The following is a 20,699-nucleotide window of genomic DNA, read 5'->3' as shown; positions in this document are numbered from 1 at the left end:
AGAAATTGACATTATCAACTAACTTTAAAACACTTTTTGATAATTTAACTTTAATTACGAATGAAATTTAAAGTATAGATTTTAAGTTACCAAACTATTTATACCCAGTTTGTAAAAAAAATCACCAAGAAGAGTATTGATAAAATAACAGAAACAACTAGGACTCAGAAAACAGACTTGTAACGAACAAGTAACTTCCGTGTTCCTTATTTATAAAAAAAAAACTTTACATCTTTCTCGGCCAGTTCGCAGTTTTCCAGAACTAAGTTGTAACAATACGAGTACCGTGAGATAACTTTTTAAGTTAACAGAAAAGTTCTGGAGCAGAAAATTAACTCGGTAGTCGCATATACTTGTACCGATTTGTTTAATAAAAGTGTGTTATAGTCGCGTCCCTTTCTGAGAGAGGTAGGCAGAGTCGAAAATCTTTCCACTTGTCACGATCCCCGCATACATCTTTCGCTTAATCCATGCAAACTCGCCAGTTTCGGGTAATTTAGACCTGTCCTTTTGCGTCCCGATTTGATCAAGGTAGGTACTTGAGAGAGGCGTGATTTTATGTATGTGTAATAATACTTCGATGATTACCGTAACTCCTACTAGTAATTCTTGTCTAATTAATAAAATAACTAGATACCGGACAATAACTACCAAATAGGCCGGTACAGATAAACCTTTCTTAGGTGTTACTAAAGCAATGCATTTTGTTTAGGCTTATTCCTTTATAACAAAAAGGATTTATTACACTTCGATTGTCCTTTTTGAATCGATCGCTTTGTAAAATTGGAATTGATGAATGATCATTTAATTCTTTTTGTGGAATAGGTTAAAATATCTGAAAAAAGGTAGTCTTGAAATGTTTTTCTTCAAAATAATGAAAGAGATATTTATTGCAATAGTCTTAAAAGTACTTCTGATATCTCCACTAGATAACTTTTAGCTTAAATCTTGAAAATAGTTAGAAACTAAAAGTACAAAAAAGATCTATAGCAAGTCGCTCAAGGCATCTCCGGCTTACAAAAGTTACAAGGGATAAAAAGGGGAGAACATCCCATTATATTAATGCACTTGCCCTCTTGTTGGCTAATCACTTACGATGGGCCAACTATGGAAATGTAATTGCTTTTCTTCGCTTTCTCTTTCTTCTTATTGTTTTAAGAGTTATTAGTTTGGAGTTTGAGTAACAATGTTAAAGTACTTGATATTTTTCATTAATTGGCTTGAATTCTTAAATCTTCCTGGTATTTTGGTAATGAAAATTTAAATTGTATACAAATTAATAATTCAACTTTGGGTAAAAAATAACAATAGGATTTTGGGTCAAAATAGTAATTATCCAAAAATGTCATAACTTCAAAATTTTCAATACGTCATTGCAAACGCGTTCCATTTAAATGATGGTTATCTTATTATCTTAAATAATAATTAAGTTTAAAATGGTTTAATAGTTACTTTTCTACAAAAATAGACATAAATTTATCTAATCTAGGAACGAAGCAACTATAATAACAAAATTAGTAGTTGCTCTCCAAGTCCAGAGTATCCTGACCGATAATTTGGCCGAAGCCTGCGGGTGAGCAAACAAAACAACCAGTGATTGGCTGGATGATATGATGGCTTGAGTTACAGCGTAGCACAGAGATTGTATTGGACCTTCTTTGGTCTTAACAGGAGTGCGCTTTTCTTACTTGAATTTATCTAAGAAACGCTTTCCCAATTTAAATTTATTGGTATCACTATTATTACATCGACTCGTACTTAGTTACTGAAATGTTACACTAAACCGCTTGCATAAAATATAATGCATGAAGTGGAACAATGTATGTGCATACCTCTATAAAAAAGGCGTAATATCAATTTATTTTACTTGCCAAATGCGCACTCTACAATAATAAGAACTCGATGCAATCGGCTCAAAGTACAGCGGTCCTAGGTGAGACCCTTGGGGCACACCGCGCGTGGTCGTACTTAATTTCTGAGTTAAAGCGATACGGTTTATGCGTGCGCTGATTTAATGTTCGGTTTAGTAAAGGGCAGAATTTATATTTTGGTTTTACATTTAAAACTTAAAGCTGAAATATCCACTCAGGTATTATTAAACGTGTCAGATGTTTCATTATATTAATTTAAGTTGTGTTTAGTTTTGGGATTCCGTTAATCAAAGGAGAAAAACGCAGAAGCCTTATTATTATCTCGATCTTCGTCTATTTTTACTAATCTACTGTTTAAAAGTATAAAATTCAGTTAAACTTCACCCTGTTTGCTATCTGTGTAACATGCTAATTTGTCATTGTCTAATTGTTCAATATTTTCCTTTGTTTTATGAAATGTAAAGGAAACATAATAAGTATCTACTTACACATAATACCTTTTGTTATTATGATAATGTAGATATTTATGTTCACAATAACTTCCTATATTATTCACAAAAGGTGATTTTACAGTGAAAATAATACCTCATTAATAATTCAGCTTGCTTACAGAATTGATTGCTATGAACGGTTTGTTTAACGAATCGTAGAACATTATTTATCATATTTCATGTGCATAATTAATGAACTATGATTATGACTGGTGATGCTGATTTTACGTGTATCTTTTGGGTGTGTCATAATGAAAGGGAAAATTTAACCGGATTTGATAATTATTCACTGAATTTTTTATTATCATTTAAATGATTTTTATCTTTAACGTTTCAAAAACAAACTAATCCATTTCATACTCTAATCAGTTCAAATGATTGGATCACTCAACAATTATACGAAGAAGCCATTTCTTTCATATTAAAATTTTTGATATCAAATTTATTGAAAGAAATAAAAACTACATCATCAATCATGCCAATCACTGTGATGCCCTTGAGGTATTTTGCTTATTTTAAACCTTCAGAGGCTGATGTCTTAACCATCGAGTAATTTAATTTTATAGCCTTTGATATTACAATATTCCTCGCGAGCGCGGAAACACAGGAATTTGTAAGATAAATAACAAGCCGGGCGCTCCGCAAGGCACGACTCTGGGCCCACGATAAATGCATTGCTCTTTTGTACGTTTTCTTACATCACCGACGTTATATTACCGTATACGGAGAGAAATGCACGGAATATGTGTTTACTTTCACGTTTGAAAAGAAAATCCTTCTTAACCACTGTTTACTGGATTTGCGGTGAAAAATGAGAAACGAACGTGAGCAACAATAACTTTTCGAACATCTTGGAATTGTTTACATAAATACATATAGTCACGTCTATATCCCTTGTGGCGTACACAACGGCAACAGTCTTGAAAAAACTGATATGCTACGTTCGGCTGTTTGACTCAATGATAGAATTCAGTTTTTATAATAATTATTACAAGAACAATAAAAGAGTAATGGGTTATATTTATTTATTCAGCTAACTTACTTTATACGAGTTAAGTGAAGTAAGCAGTAACAATACTATAATTATAAAAAAAAACACTTGTTTGTTTTTTTGGCTTATTTTTATTATTACTTTACGCACCTACCCGTTTTCTCATAACAGGTTCAATTTCGTCTCGTATTATAAAGAAAAGTGATTTTATCAGTAGAATATATTTTCAGTTTAATATACCTATTGTAACAAATCTTGTATGTAACATTTGTCGCGTCTGGCTTGATTGACTTTAACAAATTGCGCGGGTAGAATATCAGCTGGCATATTGTCAATTTTTTTTTCTTTTTTTTAATATCTGACCAGTTTTGAAGCGGGAAAATATTACAAGTATCAACAAAAGCGCCAATATATATAATCAATTTAAAATAGATATAATTTATTAATCTGTCAAAGGTAACGTATAAGTGGAATCATTCAAAGTCCTATCTTCAGCTTCGGTCATACGTCAGGGTGCAATCTGTAATCTTTTTGCAGACTATATATCGTGTTTTGTGGCTGTATCATAGGCTTTAAAGACATGCTTTGAATATAAACTTAGGTTTAAAGATTATTGATAAGTGTATATTTTGATAATATTTTTTATGTGTTAAATTTTATTACTTATTAACGTTTAAATGAGAGTAAATAACATCTTAATGCTATGATGATATCCAAACCATATAAAGCCGAATAATCAAAATTTGAGTTAACCAAACCATGCAATTCTGATCACCGTTAACAAAATGTCAAATGTGACGTAAGCTATAATATAGAATATAGAACAGTTGTAATGTTCAATTTATGAATCACAAGTGCGGAACTTTTAAAAAAGATCGAATAAAGAAAACTTACCACGCAGGTAATGACATATGTCGCAATCTTAGTTGTTTTGAATCACAGAACAAAGTCGCCCACGTCTAGTTTTACAACCGTGTAATGCAACGGTCACTGGCTGGAAACGAATCAGTGACGCCATTTGTCACTATTTAAAAATTCAAAATGAGAACACGCGACCTCAGCGCCACTTAAAGATGACAGCTCAAATTATGACTCGCGCCTCACTTTATTAATGAGCTCATTTCGCGCCTTTTATTTATCACTTTCTTATTAGGAAAGACTAAAAATGATCATCGTTTAATAATTTGTACTCGAGTATTTATTGCTTGTTTGCCGCCAAACTTACATGTTTATTACCTTATTAAAGACAACTTCGGAGAAGTCGGTAGAGTTATTACTAAAACAATGTTCTAATTTTCACTTCATTACAAAAATGTGCCTTACAAACCTGTCATGAGACTCATTATTTGAATTATTCTCAAGCAAATGTGTGCATGGCGTCTATTTTTGTGTAGTTACAAATAGAACTCTATTTCGAGAACAGTGGCGTTTATTTCTAAACCGAAATTTTATTTTTATATTTTGCGTTCAGAAATTGTGGAACGAATGGCAGTGAGAACGAAACGAAAGGGTAAAACAATGACCCTAAGATGTGTCCTTGAATACTGCTGTGGAAGTATAATATTCCCTAATTATACTGTAATTACTTTCTTCGAGTGACGCTTTTTACTTTGCAGCTGCTCCGATGTTTGTATTATTCCGTTTGTCACATACGGTCACAAAATGGAAATTATCCATGGCAAACCTTGCATGTGGCCAGTGTTACAAAAAAAGTTGTGATTTAAAAAGAAATTGCCTGGACTTTTTTTTCTAATTTGAATTAGGAACATTTTCCGCGGGGAACGCGATATTGTATCATTATTTATTATTTCAAACATAAAAGAATCTTGCTACAGTCGCTACAAACATCACCATGTAATAAGGATAAAAATCTGCCAAGTACCACCGTACCTACTTGGCAGATTTTTATCCTTATTACTGCGAGTTATTTATCTCCACGTATCTCGAACAAGGACTGCAAAGCAAATGGGAATATTATGAGAAGTGATTGCTACATTACCGTTCATTTTTAAGGCTCTCTTTTCGCAATATCCCGAGCTGAATTTAAGGTAGACATTATTTATGAAATTTGACTCTACCATTTGTATCACGCTAAACATATGCTTAAGAGCTCCTTATGGAAGATAGAGACTTATACTTATGATAGGTGTTGAGGAACCATTAATAATTTATTCATCAAATACATATCTACACTGACACTTTTGTTTCTTAACTATATAATAAATATGTAAGTAAATCATTATTGTACAATCTACAAAATAATATGTGTATAATAAAACAGTGAAAAAATTGTCCTGTATTAACATTAAAAACGCTATGATTTTCAAAAAAATATTGGTATAACCAAAAGTATACCAAGTTACATACATACATACATATGTTCACGTCTATATCCCTTGCGGGGTAGACAGAGCCAACAGTCAAAGTATAAAGTATATACCAAGTTAGTTAAAAATAAACAATCAATGCCTAATACAATTGTAATAACAGCCATATCCATATTAATTCAAGACACGAGTTCAATCTTAAAGCCAAATAGCTGAACGTGGCCTATCGGTCTTTTCAAGACTGTTAGCTCTGTCTTCCGCGCAAGGGATATAGACTTGATTATATGTATGTACATATGTATCAGCCTCCCAGCTCCATCTAAAACTAGATCTCCCAGTTACACGTTCCCATAGGAAGCCTAGACCAAAACTAGTAACAAAATAAAATAATTACGGCAAAGACCTCACAGTTTTCGATAAACAAGCCGCCAACAGGCTGGGGTATGTAATTACAGTAGCCGTCGGCGCAGAGGGTCCAAATCCTTACATCGGCGTATGAAACCGAATTCGTGTACGCCTCGGGCATCGGGCGCCATTTTACATTTTTTTTTTCTTTTTTTTTTTGTAAAGATATGTACGCACGAACTTGTACTCAGACGGTTTTTATAATAAAAAATATATTTCTAATAAGTGGAAAACCTTCTCACAATAGAAAGTTCTCGGCATTTTGGTAAAGGTCCACTTCATGACTTTCCCATAGATGTCGTAAGACGAACTGTCGATTAAGGAAATGGCTAATAAATTTGGGATTCTTCTGGTAGGCAATTTAGTTGAACGTGGCCTTTTTGTGTTTCCAACTATGGCTGTTTCTATCTATCCGCGATTGATATTAACATACTATATAAATTTATGTAGAAAGAATTTTTTTTCTATTCCGAAATAAATCGGGTAATTTTTCCCGGCTGTAGCTATTTCAAAGTTTTTAGTAATAATCGTGAAATTTTAATCGTCTTTTTTATTTGATAAGCCTTATTGTTAATTTTAATGGTGTATGATGACGTTTGATAAAGTAAAATTTATCTGCTACGTAACGATCTAGTTCTTAAGTTATAGACTTGTGTTAGCTATAATAGTAGAGTTTAAGCAAGGTATCTGGGTTTGAATACCGCAGCGTAATAAGACAAAGTATATTAAAAAAAATACTCATAATCGATGACCTAATAATAACATTAATTGATTAAACGTATTTTTAAGGGTTGTATGTGAAGGTGTTCTTATGACTCATTAGTTTGGAAAATTTATATGTATAAAAGAATATTTACAAAGAATCGAGAGCTGATGCATTTTATTGCATGCCATTAATTTATGTTTTCAATTTATAATGAACCTTGATAAATGCATAAAATTTACCAGAAAGAGAGATAAACATTAATATTGTTGCGATTTCTGATATCAAATAACATTTAGAACTGAACTAAGATTCGATCTAAAAAAATACCTATACTTTTTTTTTCTAAATATTACTTTGAAAGTCGATTTAAAAAAAAAGTACTGAACGTCACGTCACGACGTGATACAATATTTTTTCATTTCAAAAATCGAACTTTGGATTTTAGCGTATACTTTTGGACATGGCGTCGCGTTGTGTCGCGCGTTCCATGAATCGTGAAAGATCGTGAGAGAAGGCATTCTTTCCATTATCAAGATTACTGTCTGCGTGAATAATCCCCGCTGATACCTGGACAACGTTGATCAATCGATTTTTACGCGACAATCGATTCAATCGCTGGGATTTTCAAGTACCTACAACGATTTATCTGAATGCAAATCTCACATTTTAGGGTTTTTGCGAAATGCCAAATACGGAAAACTGCCGAATTCGGTATCGCGAAAAGGGCTTGAATTATCTTTATTATGTTTATTGTCTATGTCCAAAAAGAAAAAAAAGGAACCAAGATACAATTTACTTTATCATTTTAACCGCTTTGGTAACGTGATGCCATGTCCTACATAACTTGACATGTCCTTACATATTTTGATTATTTTATAATTTATCTGTGTATCAAGGTGGAAATAATCTTGTTCTTTATCTGTGACAGTGTTAATTCTATTTTTAAATTAGTATTGCTGACTGAAATAAAGTTACGGTCTCTGCAAAATTGCCATATGTTAAGATTATCTTAAGCCTACGCCCAAGTGACTGGTTAAATGAATTATTTTTTACGCCATACATTTATTTAATCCTTCTGAAGGGAAAGTCGCGACACTGTGAATACTGTGATTAATTATTATACAGAATACAGGGTTGTGCGAAGTCTTACTTGATAAGTTGGTACATCCTTTATTTATTGGGCACTTGGAATTAAGGAACTGCCCGAGTTTTTTAATGAGCTGTCACTGAATCGCTTTTATCACTTCTTACAAATGCATGTGGCAGATCTTTTAAATTTATGTATCTTTTTTTTTCATTCATTCTTATAATCACGTCTATATACCTTGCGGGGTATGTGGTTTTATCGATTATAAGGAAGCACATTTGTACATAATTATCCATGATTCTTTATTTTCTAATTAATGATTGCATTAAAAATTGATTAACTGCTTCTCAAAACAAGTTAAATGTCGCCTCTGAGTAAAAAAAATATTAGGACTCGTTATTTGATTTCCTGCTTTTAACTTAGCGAATAAAGTAAATGTCGCATCTAAGTACGATAATTATTAGGACCGTGATACTAGATCGGGTAAGTCAGGCTTTGACATGAAGCTACTCCCTAAAATCCGCATCATTTGCAAGGGAACCTATGTTCTTATATATGAAACTAGCGACCCGCCCCGGCTTCACACGGGTGCAAAATTATAAATGTTATTATACATAAAAACCTTCCTCTTGAATCACTCTACCTGTTACAAAAAACCGCATCAAAATCCGTTGCGTAATTTTAAAGATGTAAGCATACAGACAAACAGACTAAAATAGCGACTTTGTTTTATACTATGTAGTGATTCTCGTGCCGTTTTGGAGGAGTACGAGAACGAACATTGGTTTGTCCTCCGAAAAGGCTTGACCGATTCTCATGAAATTTTGTGAGCATATTGAGTAGGTCTGAGAAGCGGCATCATCAACATCTATTTTCCATACCCCTTAGTGATAAGAGTTGTCCACCCATAACATTTTTTTAAACTAGAAATTACTTAAAAAATATTTTTATGGCAAAACAACCTTTGCCGGAACAGCTAGTATATTCATAAAAAAATATACATACATTGTAAATAATGTAAGGTAGGAGTACCAACAAAATAATTTGAAAGCAATTTCTCATGTAATTTAATGAAGCACTCATCCGACTCGGCTTTAAATAATAATGCTTTGGGACCCTAAAGTCAAATAAATATTTCAATAAAAGGATCGAGTTATAGCAATCGTTCAATTATTTTCGAGGGGAGTTCGTCTTACAATTGCCATAAGGGTTGTTGTAGACATAGCATAGAATAGATATATAATATATTTCAAAATTGGATACAAGGTATCACTTATTGACGTCACATCACTAAAATCTAATTTTAAGTACTACCGTGTAGAAGAAGCGGCGGATCAAACTACACTGCAGTTACATACTGCATACGCATTCTCGGGCCATAAAAAGTTTAGATATTTTGCCAGTCAAAGAATTTCGTTCTCAGCTTCATTCATTCATCACGTTTATATCCACTGCGTGGAAGACAGAGCAACAGTCTTTAAAATCTGACAGGCAACATTCAGCTGTTAGGCTCAATGATAGAACTAATTATAGCCCATATATGTATAAGTATGTTGAAATTAATGATTACGTATGTGTGTCAATACCTTTACAAAATCGCATAAACCGCTCCACGGAAACTCCGACAGTTCCTACTCGAATTCATTCGGAGGTCGTAATTTGTGTTTTCAGCCCAGCTCTCAGCCCATTCAGTTCAACCCAACCCAAAGCGTTGGCGGATTAAGGAGTTTCAATAATTTTGACGTTTTTCCCGGCTCAAGTTCAGTGGATTGAAAATTGGTTTTGAGGAAATGTCGAGTTTTCTTTAATGTGAATATGGAGGCTGCATTACTTATGAAGCACCCTTTATGGTACAATCAGGCGCAAAAGCCTTTAAAACCATTACGGACACATTTAGGTACATACTTAATTAATATTATAGACTTGAATTTCGTTAGTGCCGTGTGGTTCCCGGCACCAATAAAAAAAGAATAGAATCACTCCATATCGTTCCCATGGATCCCATCCCATGGTCGTTAAAGGCGACTTAGGGATAGTCGTAACCCGTCACAATTTGAATCTCAATTCTATCATTATGCCAAACAGCTGAACGTGGCCTTTCAGTCTTTTTAAGACTGTTGGCTCTGTCTACCCCGTAAGGGATAAAGACGTGATCATATGTATGTATGTATAGACTTTAATCAACTGTAAGATATGCACTTGAACGAACTTCTTTTGTTTTTTTTTTGTTTGTTTCTTAGTAATATCTTTATTGCACATAAAAATAAATATAACAAATTACAAAACAGTTATTGGATTTAGAAAATATGTACATGTACAATGGCGGACTTATCCCAAATGGGACTTCTTCCAGTCAACCAAAATATAAAGGAAAATCCATAATTAAAAATTAATAATATTTTTTTTATCCGACTTATCGATGTTTGCAAAGAAGGATTGTGTTTTCAACTTTTGAAGAATGTCATCTGCTTGCCCCTGGCATTAATCCGGGATACATCCAGCCTCTCTGAAGATGAGCCCGGGGTTCGAAGTTCGACCATGATTCTGGATTGTGTAAGTTGTGTTTTTACCCGACTCTCGTCTGACCTCCGCAACCTTTGCAGGGGAACCTAACCCGTATGCATGTGTCATTGTAATAACGCAACTAGACGTTGCGCTTTTACGACATCCTTGAGAAAGAGACGCAGTGTTCCTACCGTATTAAAGTGACGGAAATCACACGGCACCAATGTTGAATAAAGCATATTATACTAAGCTAATGAAAGTCAGATAGGAGTTTTGACTTAGGACTCATTCACGACATAAATCAAAAGAAATTTGTCTGAAAATGAACTTTATTGTGAAGTAAATTTGAAAACCCTTTTGTTTCATCTATATTTACCCTGCTAAAATTATCAAACCAAGCAATATCAATATCCAATGCGTTAATTCCCGAATAAGCGGGTATTAATTGGCCATTAAATAATTAATTTTAACCCTCACTTACGGATTATTCCATGGCAGAAACCCTTCGCATGTGATCCATATTTCATTAGACTGCATTACTTATAAAGCACCCTTTATGGTACAATCAGGCGCAAAAGCATTTAAAACCATTTTGGACACATTTTCATTTTAAATTAATATAGACTTTGATCAACTGAAAGATGTGTAGCAGAATTATTAAAAGTACTTTTGTTTAATATTGTACCAAATAATTATTAATTTAAAATTTGTATGATTTGCATGAAATGGATTCTGCGTGGCTTCATGATGTAATTGAGATTCACATTGTAATAGCTTGCTAGAAGTGTCCTTAAATTAGAATAATTTCAAGTTTATAACAGCTACTCCCGTCTCACTCTCGCACCCTTTGAAGGAGAACTTAACTCATGAGATATTTTGAAGATGAACTAGATGTGCCAATTCACTTGGTCCCTAATTTCACAGATAAAGAAAACAAATAACAGTTCTTCCAGTCAAAAATGTCGGGGACCACACGGCAAATTACATCCTTAACCCTTAAGCAAAATGATTACGTTCTCTTAACAACCACAGTCCAAGATTCAAATCTCGCGGGTCATCAGAGCGGCGTTTTATTCAAAACAACCAACTTTCACAACCGTAACAACCAACTCGGTTACCGTAAAAAGGTAAAAACATTTTTGACAAAGAACATTTCGTTTGAAACGTTCGATTGTCTTGGGAACTACGCTTTGGAATGTTTCGAAATTGTTTGTGAAAGAATTGCTCCTATTTTGTGACAACTGTTCAATTATATTAAATAACTTTTTTGTACATATTTGCATACATCTATATAATCCTATTACCTAGAAGGGTAGACAGAGATTATAAATTTTCACTGACTATTGTCACAGTTCAGTGTATTCTTAATTCTTAGCTTCATACAAATTCATCAATGTTTTCATTGGTTTGGTTTGGTTGGTTGGTTTTTGTTATATAACCAGCCATGTTTACACATACACACTCATTCCCTTACGGCCTGGACAGAGCCACCAGTAGAGACATACAGGTCAAACTGAGAACCTCCGTTTTTTGAAGGCATTCAAAAAAGCTACATCTGGTCAATATTGCGTAACACGTATCGTGTCGAAAAAGTATAGTTATCACCACCCACGTTAGCAGTTTGACAGATCGCTTCCGACGTTACGCGACAACCCGAAGGCACCAAAAGTTGTACAGTCAGCAGTTTAAGAAACCGTATCGGAATAAATAAGAAATCATTTACGTGTGCAGTAACTCACAGTGTAACCGTGTAGCAATTATCAATTGCGATGATACGCATTCACCGGTACGAACCACATCTATAGACTTATGTGTTTGTATAACTTGACACCGGTACTAACCACATCTATAGACTTATGTGTACTTATGTTTAATTGGCTGTTGCTTGCCTCGTCCACTCTTAATCTGTTCTGTGTGGCCAACAGTACCCTGACAATCTTAATACAAAAAGTTGACTGTCTTAGACCCGTTAGACGAGCGGGGGGAGAATTTTTTTGGCATTTGTCTTTAAATTAGAAAAACTCAAAAGTAATTGAAAAAACCGCGTTCAATCGCGCGAAAAACCGAAATAATAAACGAGCTTTTGCAATAGATAAACTAACAATAATTTTAAAAGCTTCTGTTGGTTAATCCTTTATAGATTCCCCATATCGTTTTTTGCCAATATCTTCCAAGAACAGACATCGCCCAGTTACAATTTTATTAGTATACGTTTGGAGGGCTAAGGATGAATGCATGAATCGAAAAATGAATTTAACAAAAAAAAAGTAAATATTTTTATAATATTAATAAAGAAATAATGGATAATTTAATTTAATACTAAGCTTTATTTGCTGACGATCACCAACGGTAATGAGAATGGCGCTACGTATATCGTAATGATGTTTCACGAATCACGACACTCACTCGATATCACATTCGAAATCTATCTGATTTGTAATGATTTATTACGTTAACACTGAAACGTGGAGACATTATTAGTTAAGCTATCCATAAACGTGTTTATAATATAGAAATTGAATGAATAAAAGACAATAGAAATATTATATTGCACTTAAAACTACAGCAAAAGGGAAAACAAGCCAACTTGCATCATACATACAAACATACACACAAAAAATAACGCCTCTTTCGCGGAGGGATAAGCAGAGACTACATCTTTCACTCTGCTATCATCTCTGCATTCTTCTTTCACTTCATCTACATTCATAACTCTCTTCATGCAAAATCGGCGGTCTCGGGTATTCTTGACCTGACCTTTTCCAGGACGTCCTTATTTGATCAAGGTACGTTCAACTTGGTTGATATTATTGAAAGTGCATATTGTTTGTGTAAATATATTTTTGACCAAACCATAAAAATAAAACCAATTTAGAAAACTAACTCAAAACAAAAAATATAATAATGAAAAATTATACCAATTAAAAAGAGTTAGAGAGGAACGTTCAAAGTAATTTTTCGTCTGAAGTTTTTGCCAAGTTGGTTATACGAGTATATGCATGACCAGAACTCATTTTAATAAATGCGTTCCTCTTCACTGTTTTATTTCACCTGTCATAATTCACAGATGACAACTCATTCACGTGGTTTCGCGCTTGATTTATTTGGTCCCTCGACCTTTTTTGCAGTGGCGGTATTACGATACGCGCGAATAGACACATGAAATTTTCATGTTTCACCCTTGTTATGACGGCGCTTTATTTTTATTTGCATGTTGGGTTGTTTGTGGCCAGATAAATTTTAGGGTTTGATGTTAACGTAGGTATAAATTAGTATTATATCGCAGTATAGGGACATAAGGTAGGTACTTATTCAGTTACAATTATCTTATTTTTTAACGACAACGGAGTGAAGTTGTGGGTTGTCTGTAATAGGCGAGCGTTATTTTGTCGCTTTTTGACTCTTAACAAATTTAACAAGACAACAGAATTGATGAAACATGCCGATAAGTTCATTTATTAACAAAGCATGTCACTCAAGATCTTCTGTAGCCATTTGTCGAAGCAGAGTGCTGATACTTGCCTGTTATTTATAATAGATAACTTAAATAGATTAACTTAATTATTTTCTCCACATATCAACTGTTATGTGGATGAAGCAAAGGAAGTATGCAGGGATCGTGGCAAGTGGAAAGAGGTAGTCTCTGCCTACCCCTCCGGGAAAGAGGCGTGAGTTTATGTATGTATGTATGTATGTATCAACTGTTACAAAATCGTCATTTTCGTGAACAAATCCGATGATTTATCTTTCTCAGTAAAGCACTTACAAATTCATCATTTCCGTGTCTAAATTGTTCAAATCGCGCCCTCATTACCGTGCCGTCATTACGCGGCTGCAGTCAGTCCCGAAAACCGCCGAATTACGCCGCAATCGGTGCAGCCAGGTGAGAACTCAAAGGCGGGATAGGGTTGTCGTTTATAATTTAAATCCTTACCGCATTGGGCTGGGCGTAAGGTTCAAGTTTGGTATTGCTTACTATTTTCTTTTCTCTTCCACATAAGATTAACAAAAGTCGAAATATTTGACGGTGTAGCCAGCCCTATAATTTTAACATACATCTAATAAGTACAATTGTTTTGTTTACATTTTCATATTTTACATTGAAAATCTACAGTTTTTTTTTATTGTTGGTACTATTTTTCGTAAAATAACTCATTTGCGAAGGATTAAAAAATCAACCCACTCTCACAGAATTTTAAAAAATAAACAAAGTATTAATAAAATAAGTTTGGGTATGAGGTATAAAAGAGCTTATGAATTGTAAAGGTTTAATTGATATACCTTTATAAAATAATCAAATGACAACCCTACGACCCGGTAACCACTGCATTCGCCCGAGGGTGGGGTGTCTCGAGAGATATGGTATTAAGTTCGTTATTAATTACACAGGAAATACTGTTATAGATTAACTTGCCAGTACTTTGCTTGTGCCTTGGATGCCGAGTACATTTTGTGGTTTGAAAAAATCCTTGCCGGCTGCCAACTAACAAAAAAATTGATGATCATGCGAGTTCATGTAAAAATGTGTCTGGAGGGAAAGGCCTCAAACTGACTGACAAGAAACTGTTAGGTGTTGAGAAGAATGTCTTTTAGCAGACCCCGTGTATCGGGCAAAAGGCGAGAACAAAATATCTCAGTCAAAAGCGACCTACTCACTCCTTTCTGAGAAGACAAAGTCGAGAATACCGCAAAAAGAATGGTAATATCGGATCATTGAATTAACAATTTATACATACATAAAACAGCTCTTCCGAAGGAGAAAGCAAAAACTACATACATCTTTTTGCTTGCCAAGATTCTTGCATACTTTTTTCGCGTCATCCATATTCAATATCTTTTCATGCAAGTCCGTTAGTGTAGGTAGACTCCTGGTTCATCTTTCACCAGGACCTTCCCCGATTTGACCGAGATACCTTCGTCTATGCCTCCCTTCGATATTTCGCAAGTAATAAATACGATACTAGGAGCCCAAGGAACGAGATAAGGTATAATTATACTTGATGCTTGTTACAACTTAATTACAGACTATAAAGGCGGTCGCACACTGACGCTAATCGTCGTATTAATGAATGATAGAAAATTGCCCCATCATAGTCAATAGATACCGCTAAGTCAAATTGAAAGGTTTTGAGTTAATTAAATTTAACAAAGCATAACTTTACTTGCCTCCATGCTGATTTGGTATTTCCAAAAAACAGTGTGTCAACCTGTTTAATCCCTTCATAGGTAGATTGTAAAAGACAACGACCCATGTACCTATATGTACATGCCTAAAAAGAGAACCTTATGTACAAAGAAAACCTAAAAATAGAAACTTAAGACAACCAACATATAACTACCTCTAATAATCTCAATTCCACCATATATCCAACCAGCCCCGTAATATGGTACGCACGACGCCGTTTTCAACGCGCAAACATCTATCGTTGTTTCACTTTTTATTATGACGTGAAACGCGACAGCGATAGCAGCGAATAAAACGGCGTCGCGCGTGCCACAGTACGGGGATTGCATATAACAATTATCGACATTTCCAGGTTTTTAGATTGCGAATTGAGCCGCGACAAAATCTAGTTTCATAAATATTACAAAATTCTTTGCAGAACAAACAGTTGGAGACTCAGAAGAAAAAGAAGCTGTAAAGGCGCCGCCGCGTCTTTACATGTTACAAAATAGAATGAAAAAGCTGCCTTTGACTTTCTCGTCTGAAAGCCGCTAATCATTCGCGTTTCGGCGCCTCTTTGCACGAAACTAGAGCTGGCAAAGCCATCAACATCGAAATAAGAATTTAGGATTCCGTAAACTAAAAGTATTATAATTCCATCTCTTAGAAAATATAAGCTACCATTAAGCTGCTACATTAATCACAATCTCAATAGTATTTATAATGACAACTAACATATTTCCTTAAGTTGTCCACTTTTGCGGCGAGTGAAAACATTGTTAAAACCTGTATATTCAAACATGAACCAGTATGGGTTAGCTTCTTCTTAAAAGGTCAGATGGAAGTGGCTTCGGTAAAAAACCTGAATTAATCGAACGAACTGGTGAACACCGGACTTCGATCCAAAGAGGTGAAAACGCAACCGCGACTAACGCTAGGAACGGTGATGACTTAAACAAAAGGAACATTTTAAATTATTTTTGTATTGCAAATTGACGTCCGATGAAAATGCTGCAGTGTAGTTTGTTCCGCCGCTTCTTCTACACATGCGATTTGGATGCGGTAGTAGTTATGATTAGATTTAAGTGATGTGACGTCAATAAGTGATACCTTGTATCCAATTTTGAAAATAAATCTATTATTTTCTATTCTATTTATTTTATTCTCAGTGATTACATACGTCAGTACCATAAAATTATTAGGAAAAAATGAGCACACGTAAAAAAAATATTTTTGATGTCAGTAATAAAGTGTAATGAAAGCTGGTTAAGGTCAAACGGTTGTAAAAGAGCAAAATAATAGTGATGTGTGTATTGAAGCTAGTTAAGGTGAAAGCAGCGGCTTGTTTGAAGATACCCATCGTATAAAACATACTATCAGTTTTATCAGAAGCGTGTTTATGTCAACGTTACCTTTTATGCACGACTCTTTTTTGACCAAATTCAGAAAAACTCCATATTATGTTAAAAAAACTTGAATACGAAAAGACGTCTTTATGGCGTCTTTGTTCCTAAAGGTGTAGACAGAGTCACAAAACTCGAATGCCTCGTTTATCTAGATGGGTTTATTTTATTATGATTTTTGTTGGTTGACATCAAGTATTTATGACACTTACCTGACAAGCAATTGCGTTTGAATTGTTAGGAATTCTTAATTATGACGTAGAAAGTAGTTAACAAAACCCTAACATACAAACAAACAACATATATATACAGCTGTTCTTCTAAAGATTCTATATCTGTTTACTGTTCTCAACAAAATTTTGAACAGTTAAATCAAGCGAAACAACCGTCATTTGTGTGGTCCACAAAAATAAACTCCTACAGTTTGATCGTAAAGAGACGACGCCACGGCGCCGCCTCGCGGTTTTTCTCGGTACTTGAGAATGAAAATCTGGTCAAGTGCGAGTTGAACTCTGGACTGATGTTGCAATATTTTTTTTTGTCTTAGAAAATTAATTTTTATCCTAAATACTAGACGTACTCCACAAACGTAGACCTCGCGATTTGTTTCAACGCCAACTAGTAGGTCATTTCTGAACTCTAATTATTTTTTTAACAATTCATGTCTAGAGAAAACTAAAGTCATATTCATTGCATTTTCATTATTGAAAACGAATGAACAGAAATTGATGCCTAAGAACTTGAAAAACATATTTCCTCGCCCCAAATAGAACTTTCTTCGCTTCGCTTTCTCGGTCAGTAAAAAAGGCTTTTTTTATTAAGTAGGTTCTTATATAAAACTTCTTCTTTGTCCAACACTTTTCCTATTATTTGGGGTCGGGTCTCCTTACTAACTTGCGTTAGGTTAATCTGTCTTGGGATGTTACATTAGGGCTTTTTTAAGGTATCTGACGATGTTTGACCACCAGGTCAATGGCTTGTCTGAAACTATTTTTCTAAGAAATAAACAGCCGGTCACTAGGTCAATTCCTTGATTTTTTTTTTTGTTACATTTAATAAGGGGATCGTTTGATGGCTCTACAGATTTTCAAGTTTTAAGAGGATTTTAATGCAGTACACTCGTATTTCCAGCTGTTTGCACAATGCCATTAAGAAACCGCTTTTATATATTTTTTCTGAGCCATAACAGCGAGTTCTTTTAATGATAATGAAAAGTAAATAAATCCCAAAATTTTCCTGTTCCCATTTTCTTTTCAGCTGAAACACATATATACGTTTATTTTGTTGAAATTCGGCATTAAACAGGTCGATAAGGATTTTTTTAAAATCGTAATATGGCATAAAAATTACAATAAAGATTTTTTTTTATTTTCCTCTGTAAAAAAAAAGAAGATTTTAAAATCGTTAGGTATTAAGTATCTATATAAAACTAATCTTAACTTTTATACACTCGTAAAAATATATTTTCGTTTTTACGATACTAATTGGTTTAAGAAAATACAAATATTTTATCTTTTTATAGGTATGAAATATTCAGTCAGTTAGTATTATTGTATTCAGATAAGTTGTATAAAATATGTAATTTTAAAATTGTCTTTTCTATTGTCTTCGATCAAAATCTGTACTACTGTAACGCAACGAAACGACATAAATAAATAAAAATATTCTGATCAGATCTTCTGCGGGATGAGCAAGATTCCCCATGAGGCAGTGTCTGGAATGCGTCCATATATCGGAACGTCGGGAAAGATTGATGTCAGCTCAAATAACATGGTATTTTCCAATATGAGCTTCCTGATGCAAATAGAAAAGAAAATATATGAATTAATATAATTACAGAGGTATGCGAAATTTCATTAAAAAACATTCTCTTGGAAAATAATTTCATCTTCGTGTTGTTTATTGGTTTACAAGTCTTAACTATTCATACCTTTGTTTCAGGTAATACTTATTCAAAAACGGCGTGGTAAAAAGCAGCAACAACCGTCGCCATTTTGGTTCAACCTATAAATATATTCAGGGTATGGTACGTTCATTTTCATTGTTAGTTTTCCCAGATATATAATATCTCTTTGACAATATTACAGACACACAGTCTACTTTTTTGTAGCTACACTAGCTAAGCCCGCGACTTTATCTGCGTGGAATAGTTATTTTGGGCATCATTGAAGCCTTCAAGTATATTATTATTTTAATCGTGTTAAGTTTATTACAGAAAGCACATTTCAATAGAATCAAATATTGAAGCTTTTAATTCTTTATCAAAAATAACCTGATTAATCTAATTGACACTCAGAAAAGGTAATCATGAATCTTTGCGTTATCAAATTACGTGTTTGTTATTGTTTCCTATTGTCTGCTTTGTGGCAAAACCTTATCTCCAAATTGTATGACGTTACTTTGGTTGTTATAGTACAATCTGCTTTCAACGACCCTTAAGAGGCTGAAAATACGAGTAAAATTTCATTGTACAAGGCGAACGACAAACAAAATGGCTAGCATACATATTTTCTTATAGTAAAACTATAAAATCTGAAATAATTAAAATGTCGTAGTCACGGAGCTTTGAGCGAAATCCGTCTGTAAGTTAACCAGGCTATTTCTGTTTTAACCCCTGATCAAAAATAGGTGTATCAGAAGTTTTGAGCCCAAATGTGTTTTGTCGTGGCCACTACTAATACTTACTAGTAGTGGTAGTAGTAGTAGTAGTAGTATGTGGAGACTAATATTTCAACTTATAAGTTATTGACTAACAATGAATTAACTTCTAACAACATATGAATCTGAAAAGTACAATTTTTCACTCTTGGATTCTAACCCGTGGTAATGGAGTGCCGTTTGGTTCCTGACGCTCATAGGAACACTCTATATCTTTCCCATGAATATCATTATAAATCGCGACCAAGGGAAAGGCTTTAATTAACTTGACATTATTTTTTTAGGCGATAGGCTTAAATCTCAATTTAATCATCAAGCCAAATAGCTGAATGTGGCTGTTCAGCCTTTTCGAGACTGTAGGATCTGTCTACATACATGCATACATGCATATATAAAGTCACGCCTTTTCCCGGAGGTTTAGACAGAGACTACATCTTTCCACTTGCCACGAGCTCTGCATACTTCCTTCGCTTCATCCACATTCATAACTCTCTTCATGCAAGCCCAGCGGGTTCGGGTACACTTGACCTGACCTTTTGCCAGGACGTCCTTAACTCGAATAAGATACGTTCGTCTAGGCCTTCCCTCGTAAGTGATAAAGACGAGATTATTTGTATGCATAGATTCGAACCCGGTCCCAGTGATACAAAGGTGAGCATTATACCACTGCTCTCTAGAGTAACGATCAAAGTCAATCATTTCTATTTACAAGCACGCTAAACCGTCGAAACTCGTATCTCAATCAATCTTGATAGTGTAAGAAATGCATTAAGCCCATCATTACTGTACAGACTCTGTCTATCATTGATCATTATCACTGTTATTGTATCTATCGAAACGCATATTATATTGTGTCGCGCTTTTTATAAAAATCGTGAACATTTTACAAATATGACTAAAACCGTGAATATTTTTTCGTTTGCTTTATGTACTTTATATTCAATCAAATAAGTTTATTATTGGCATGGCATGTTTCAATAAGAAGCTGCATCTGATTATTAAATTAGAAAAAAACATTACAGAGTTGTAAAAAGGTTTGGAGGAGTTCGGAAAATGGTATTGACTGATAATTATTCCGATTGCCATGTTGA

At 34.2% G+C, this 20,699-nt stretch overlaps 1 protein-coding gene across 1 annotated transcript in view; it reads left to right on the top strand.

The window, feature by feature from the left end:
• The window catches only part of LOC106135150 (netrin-B), a 152,957-nt gene that overhangs the window by 96,926 nt on the left and 35,332 nt on the right, over positions 1-20,699 (top strand). The gene's annotated exons all lie outside the window — the stretch shown is intronic.

The sequence above is a fragment of the Amyelois transitella genome, chromosome 11 (genome assembly GCF_032362555.1).
Source record: "Amyelois transitella isolate CPQ chromosome 11, ilAmyTran1.1, whole genome shotgun sequence".
NCBI lineage: Eukaryota > Metazoa > Arthropoda > Insecta > Lepidoptera > Pyralidae > Amyelois > Amyelois transitella.
Note: the sequence above shows the minus strand (reverse complement) of the source record. Positions and strands in the feature narration are given on the sequence as shown.